We start from the raw sequence: 7,463 nt of genomic DNA, 5'->3' as shown, positions 1-7,463 counted from the left end.
AGGACCATATACGCCACACCTCCTACGTCCTTTCCCGTCTCTGTGAACACCATTTGTACGCCAAACTGGAGAAGTGCACCTTTCATCAGGTATCTACTCCATTTCTGGGGTACATCATTTCCGATGAGGGGTTTATGATGGACTCCGGTAAACTTCAAGCAGTTACTGAATGGCCAAGACCCAATTCTCTCAAAGCCATACAATGTTTTTTAGGGCTCGCTAATTACTATCGTAAGTTTATACAGAGTTTTTCTACCATTGCAGCACCCCTCACTGCGCTCACCAAAAAAGGAGCTGATCCTTCTGCTTTGTCATCCGAGGCCATCTCCGCTTTTGAGACACTCAAGGAAGCTTTTATATCTGCACCTATTCTCCGTCATCCCAACATTGAACTTCCCTCCGTCCTGGAAGTCGACGCTTCTGATTGCGGCTCTGGAGCCGTTCTTTCTCAGAGACCCATGCCTCAAGATAAGTTACATCCCTGTGCATATTTTTCCAAGAAATTCACATCCGCCGAGAGGAACTATGACGTGGGTAACAGGGAACTTCTGGCCATGAAGATGGCTCTTCAAGAGTGGAGACACCTGCTGGAGGAGTCAAAAGAGCTGTTTACTATTCTCACGGACCACAAGAACCTTCTTTACATAGAACACAAATTCTTCTGGTGGAGGGGTTGCGCTTGGTGATAGAAGGTGGTCGAAGGTCTCATTCATCACATCCATGCCACCCTCCTGCTCTGGCGTCGGGGATACAGGGACATGAACACCGAGCAAATTATGTATCCCCGCTATGTCAGTCTCTATCTTCTCCATCCGTCGATTCATCTTCTCCATCCGTTGATCCATCTTCTGCATCCGTTGATCCATATTTAGCATCCGTTGATCCATATTTAGCATGGTCTCCAGAAGCAGATCTATTTTTGCCAGCACAATAGAGTTCCCGGGGATATCCACACTTATCCCATTCAGCATCCGGTCTAACGAGCTGCTTCTTTTGCATGGCGTGCTGTGGACATCTGGGTGGATGGGTGCTACGGAGGATGAGATGGGGGTTCCATGGAGAGAAGCGGCAGCGTCGTCGAAGAAAGGTGGAGGTGGTGACCTGTGTATATCCGGGAGAGGAGAAGCGGCAGCGTCGTTGAAGAAAGTGACCTCTGGATTTTCGTCTAAGCGCAAAGGAGAAAGTGACCCGTGAATTTCAGGGACACCAGCGGCAGCATCGTCGAAGAGCAGTAGAGAAGATGGGCTGAAGATATCCAGGAGAGCGGCGGCAGAATCGTTGAAGCGTATTGGAGGAAGTGGTCTGCGGGTTTGTTGGGTTGGCTGCCATTTGTTTTGCGTTGAGTGTACATCACCTTATTTCTTCTTGACATAATAAGGCTGACGTCTATTAAAACCCTTAGCCTTTGGGGTCAGCAGAAGGTTTTCTTTATTGGCCTTAGCCTGTCGCTTTGGCCTTGGCTTGGAAACTGCTGCTGCCTTTCGCTTTTTCTGTGTGATAGGCACGGCAGAGGCGAGTGGCTTCCGGCATCCGTAGAATCGAGATTGATCCATGGAAGCAGATGGCACAATGCAGTATCTGGACAAGGGCAAGTTCAGATAAAGATCATCGAGTGGTGGGCTATGCAAAGTGTGTAACCTTTTATGCATGGCGACGAGGTAGAGGTGTTGAAAGTGGGCGTACTCTAATGTGAGTCATTAACGTATAAATACACCATCCATTTTGTGGATTCACTGCACATTGAATACACATCGACTAAACATCGAATATACATTCTTGTGTTTGTATTTCTTTCTACTCGCAGCAATGCCTGTTAAAAAGATTTCAAAGGATCTCAGCATGCGAATTAAGGAGATGTACATGAGCGGACACCAAATTGCAGATATCCAACGCTGGTTAGCTACTTCTGGCCTCGTTGTGCCATCAACCACCGTGAGCTATCATGCACACGGAAAACCAGACAACGCACGAGGACACCAACGGTAACTAACGCGTAAGTATATTTATATAACTAAATTTATTTATTTTTTTATAAAATATTGTACTGTAGATCTACTAGTGTACTGTAATAGTGTACTGTAGATCTACTGTATCTAATTTTATAGTTATTTCGGTATATTTATATAACAACGGTATATGTATATTTTTTATATTGCTGCATATTAATAGAACAATATATTGTGTACTATCGATCTACTGTATCTAATTTTATAGTTATTTCGGTATATTTATATAACAACATTATATGTATATTTTTTTATATTGCTGCATCTTAATAGAACAATATATTGTGTACTGTCGATCTACTGTATCTAATTTTATAGTTATTTCGGTATATTTATATAACAACGGTATATGTATATTTCTTATATTGCTGCATATTAATAGAACACTATATTGTGTACTGTAGATCTACTGTATCTAATTTTATAGTTATTTCAGTATATTTATATAACAACGGTATATGTATATTTTTGAAGTGAAACTTCTTTAGTGGCACCTATTCTGATGGGGTAAAACGGGAGAGATGGGGGACAAATGTGAAACGGAAGTGACGGCAGGGCTTCCCCATCCCTCCCCCCCACACGCCTGCTGTGACATGCGGTGCCGGCGATAGCCGCCGGCGCCACTCCTAACGGCCGCCGTTAACCCCACACGTCCGCTGCCATGGGTGTACAAAGATGGCTGGCGCAGAGCTTCCGGTGCTGCGGGTGTGGGTGTAGTTAGATGGCGGAAGCCCCGCAAGTCCTCCGGCTGTGAGAGGAGGAGCCGCTGCTCAGCCTCTCTCCTCCCTAACTCCGCTTCCCCTTCCCTGTGTCCCGCTGACTGAGCGCCGCCGGGGCCGGAGGTGGAGAGCCGCCATTCCCCCCATACGTCCACACAGACATGGGAGGTTGAAGCGCATGCGCAGATTTGACCGCCGGGTCTCTCAGGCCAGGAAGCTATCTGCATCCGTTGATGCGAGGCAGCGCATGCGCAGAGTCGTCCGCCCCTCGTAGTGGCCTACTACACTGTAACTCACTGGATTGTTGTTTTTCTGTACATTGTAGGGAGACAACTCTTCTGGTCGACAAAATAAGTGAGAAGAATGATGAGAAGAGTGCATTAAGGGTCAAATACACTCTGCAAGAAAATCACAATCTCACTGTATCCGAGACCAGCATAAAGAAGATGAGACGCAGAATTGGATGGAAATATGGACGTGTGAGGTTAGTACTGGACAATACAGGAGGTAAAAGTGTTGTTTAAGAAACTGTACTGTACCTCTAAAACTAATTATTCCTTGTCATTACAGACCGTACCCCATGATAAGGGACGTTAACAAAATCAAAAGAGTGGTCCAGGCCCAGGCATGGATCTTCAGTGGGGAAACTTTCCAGGATTGCATCTTCACTGACGAGTCTACTGTATCGCTGGAGAAATTTGCCACCTTTGCATTCCACAAAAAAGGTTGCATATCTATGAAGCCGCGGCCAAAACACCCAGTGAAGATGCATGTGTGGGGTGCCATCTTTAGGCGTGGACCAGGATGCATTGTCATCTTTGAAGGTAAAATATAAAATATAATGTAGCCTTATGCATTGTACTGTATTAGTGTGCAGTTTTTTGAGCACTTTTCTTTTCTTGTTATAGGAATCATGGATAAAGCTTTCTTCCAAGACAAAATTGTGCCTGAGATTGTGGAATACATCACACGCGAGTTCCCGGGTGGTCACCGTTTCTACCAGGACAACGATCCGAAGCACACCGCGTCAACAGCGCATATCCTTGAGCGCGGTATCAACTGGGTGAAGACGCCAGCGGAGTAAGTGCGGTAACCGTGTCTCATTTTTTCCCCACTGTTTTTACTGTGTACTGTATCTCTTAAACTAAATGTCCTTTTTTTCCAATGACAGATCGCCAGACTTCAATCCGATCGAAATGGTCTGGCATCAGCTGAAGGACCATATCCGAAAAGTCGTGAAACCCTCCAAAAAGGATGAGTTGGCGAAAGGCATACTGAGTTTTTGGAACGATGTACTCACCGTGGAACGATGCAATAAATATATTTACCATATTGCGACTGTGTTGCCCATTGTGATCGCGCGTAATGAGCAAGCATCAGGAAGGTAGTATGGTATACTGAAGTAATGTACTGTAGTATTGTAAGTACAGTATGATATAGGTAAGTATGGCACAGATTTTTTCTTTCCTAGTAGTCAGAGTATACAGTAGTTCCAGTATAGACTAGTTTGATAGTATTACGGTAACTGCATACTGTAGTCCAATATGGAGTAGCTATACAGTACACAATGCCATAATACAGTATGCACCTACAGTACAGTAACTGCTCAAATTACTTCTTTCCAGAGAGAGCAGCACCAGCCATCTGGTTACAAAGTATTTAACAGTAGTCAGAGAATACAGTAGTTCCAGTATGGACTTGTTTGACAGTGCTAACAGCGTACTGTAGTCCAATATGGAGTAGCTACAGTATACAGTACACAGTGCCATAATACAGTACAGTATGCACCTAACTGCTCAATTTATTTATTTCCAGAGAGAGCAGCACCAGCCATATGGTGCTGAACTATTTAACAGTAGTCACAGTATACAGTAGTTCCAGTATAGACTAGTTTAACAGTACTACACAGCACACAATGCCATAATACAGTATGCACATAACTGCACTAATTTTTTGTTTTCTTGTCTTTTCAGAAAAAAAGGATGGACTGGGAGAGAGGGGGGTTTCGTGTACAGTCTGTGAACTGTTTGTACAATTAAGTGTACAGTATCTAAACAGCAGTAATGATGTACACAAAACCTCTCCTCTCTCAATGAACTACTGTACTGTACACAGAATGAGGAAGAAGATAAAGACGGAAAAAATTATATTACTATATATATTATTATATATTATATATTATTAATTAATATTATTATCAATGTGCATTATTCATGATTATCCACCGGCCCTCAATTTCCATCTGACAGAAGAACTTAATAAAGACTGCATTATGTATTATTCATGATTATTTTTATATTTGTTTTTTTTGGTTCCTGATAAAATAAAATAAATATGTATTTACATTCTTGATAATCATAATCATTGACAACAACCCCCGCCCCCCACACCTACAGTACACCAAAGAAAATGAATGAATGACAAAACAACTTGAATCCGTTAATGGTTTTTTAACTCTCAATTCTCACAGTGCTGTGCAAATCAGATTTACATATCAAATTCGAGAAGGGATTTTTCCAAAGCGTTACCGTAAACAAAGCCTCAAAGGGTTGGAGGGGGGGGGTTGTGTGAGTCATGCGCAGTAATCAGCTAGCTCCCATCTCAAAGAGGATTACACACAGGCGCAGTAAGGTGACGCTCGGCTAGGGACGGATTAAGAACACAATGGCAAACTTCAGAAAATGAATGACTCTGTGGAGGTGTCTGTCGATAAGAGTTTCAAATCCTTGAGCAAGCCTTGTGTGTGCATGGGATAGGGGGCTACAGGGTACAGCTGCATGAAGTTCAAAGATAATGACATACTTTAATTTCAAAAGGCAGTTCATCATAATAATATGATCCCTACACTCCCAAATACAGTACGTAAAAAGCACACAAATCAACCATGTGCAGTCAAACGCACAGGGTTGCAGTCAAAAGCTACAGCACAGATTGAATATCATAATATCAAGATGGTTTTTGCAGGCTCGTGGAGAAAAAAAAACATTAAAAACTGAGGAGAATTTTTTTTTTTTTTTTTGGTCACTCACTCAAGCAAGCAGTGGTGGGTGAAGTTACAGGTGCATGCGCAGTAATCATCTGCTGTCAAGCAGGAATCTGATTGAAACCAGAAAGACACACGTTCAAAGGAATGGCGTGGGAGAGATGTACTGCACTGTAGATAAGATAAGAAGTTGAAATATCCTGCAGTGCAGCAAATTATCCTGTGTGTGTGCGGGGGCGAGCGAGGGGAGAGCGCTGCATATGCCGAAATGTGACAGTGTTACAGTACTGTACACACCTGTGCGTTTCAACAATTTTCAAATGAGACATGCAAATGCATGTATACTGTAAATATGCAAATTTACAATTACTGCGCACGCACACGCAGACTGTGTACTGACGTAGGTTGAACTGCTAAGGTATTAGACTTCCAAGACAACAGCTCGTGAACGCCCCCCTGAGTTTTTAGACAGCATTGCAGTATTGCAGACAGCAAGAATAAAATGCTAATATCACGAGCGCTAAAATAACGCAATTCACTCCGGACTAAAAAAAAAAAACGCATCTGACCGAGATTATCAGAGCGCCGCGCATATAGCCGATTTAGGATAAAGGCGGCCGCCACTGTATCCTTATTCATCCTGATCCTAAACTGCCTTTCACCCTAGAAGTAGATGCATCAGACATCGGTGTTGGTGCTGTCCTTTCCCAGAGGAAGAATCCTCAATCCAGATTGCATCCCTTTGCATTTTTCTCCCCAAAAAATTCTTCCGCTGAGTGCAATTACGATATCGGGAATCGGGAACTCCTGGCTGTGAAATTAGCATTAGAAGAATGAAGACATTTTCTGGAGGGCACTGAGAATCCCATAACTATCTTAACAGATCCTAAAAATCCGTTATACATTGAATGAGCACGTCGTCTTGGAGCCCGTCAAGCCAGATGGTCATTATTCTTTTCAAGATTCAATTTCATAATATCATATCTGCATGGAACAAAAAATTTCAAGGCTAACGCCCTTTCCCGACAATTCTCTTCGGATGATAAATCTGAGGACCAACAAAGGCCTATTCTCCCTGCTAAGTGTATTCTTATCTGCAACCACCTTCAACGTTCTCAAAGATATTGTACGACAACAAGATCACACCCCTGCAGATTTCAATATTCCCGAGGGTCGTCTGTATACTTCTCCTACACACCGCAGGAAAGTTCTCCAATGGAGTCACTCCTCCAGAGCCGCTGGTCACCCAGGTACCAGGAGAACTTTAGATCTGATTTCCAGAACTTTTTGGTGGCCCAGGATTCAGAAAGATGTCAAGGACTTCGTAGCCGCGTGCCCAACTTGTGCCAGGACTAAGACTCCCAGGAATCTTTCTTCAGGACTTCTCCAGCCCCTTCCTGTTGCCAACCGACCATGAACACACCTGTCCATGGATTTCATTGTGGATTTACCGGTATCCAAGGGCATGAATACGATCCTGGTGGTCGTGGATCGATTTTCTAAACAGTCCCACTTTATGCCTCTCAAAGGTCTTCCCAATTCTTCCAACCTTCCCGTGTATTCATCAGAGAGATCTTTCGACTTCACAGAGTACCCCTGGTTATCGTGTCTGATAGGGGTTCACAGTTTGTGTCTCGCTTTTGGCGTTCTTTTTAAATACAACTGGGCATTTCTCTACATTTCTCCTCCGGGTACCACACACAGACGAATGGTCAAACTGAAAGGACCAATCAGTCCCTAGAACAATACATAAGA

General features: G+C 43.5%; 1 long non-coding RNA gene across 1 annotated transcript; it reads left to right on the top strand.

Annotated features, from left to right (window-relative positions):
- Nucleotides 1-1,881: 1,881 nt before the first annotated feature.
- Nucleotides 1,882-3,505, top strand: LOC142483967 (uncharacterized). Its single transcript, XR_012797515.1, has 3 exons — nt 1,882-1,993; nt 3,051-3,209; nt 3,296-3,505. It is a non-coding gene; the product is annotated as an uncharacterized LOC142483967 (long non-coding RNA).
- The last annotated feature ends 3,958 nt before the right edge of the window (nt 3,506-7,463 follow it).

This window comes from Ascaphus truei, unplaced genomic scaffold, assembly GCF_040206685.1.
Source record: "Ascaphus truei isolate aAscTru1 unplaced genomic scaffold, aAscTru1.hap1 HAP1_SCAFFOLD_405, whole genome shotgun sequence".
Lineage (NCBI taxonomy): Eukaryota > Metazoa > Chordata > Amphibia > Anura > Ascaphidae > Ascaphus > Ascaphus truei.
This window is presented reverse-complemented; position numbering and strand designations above follow the sequence as displayed.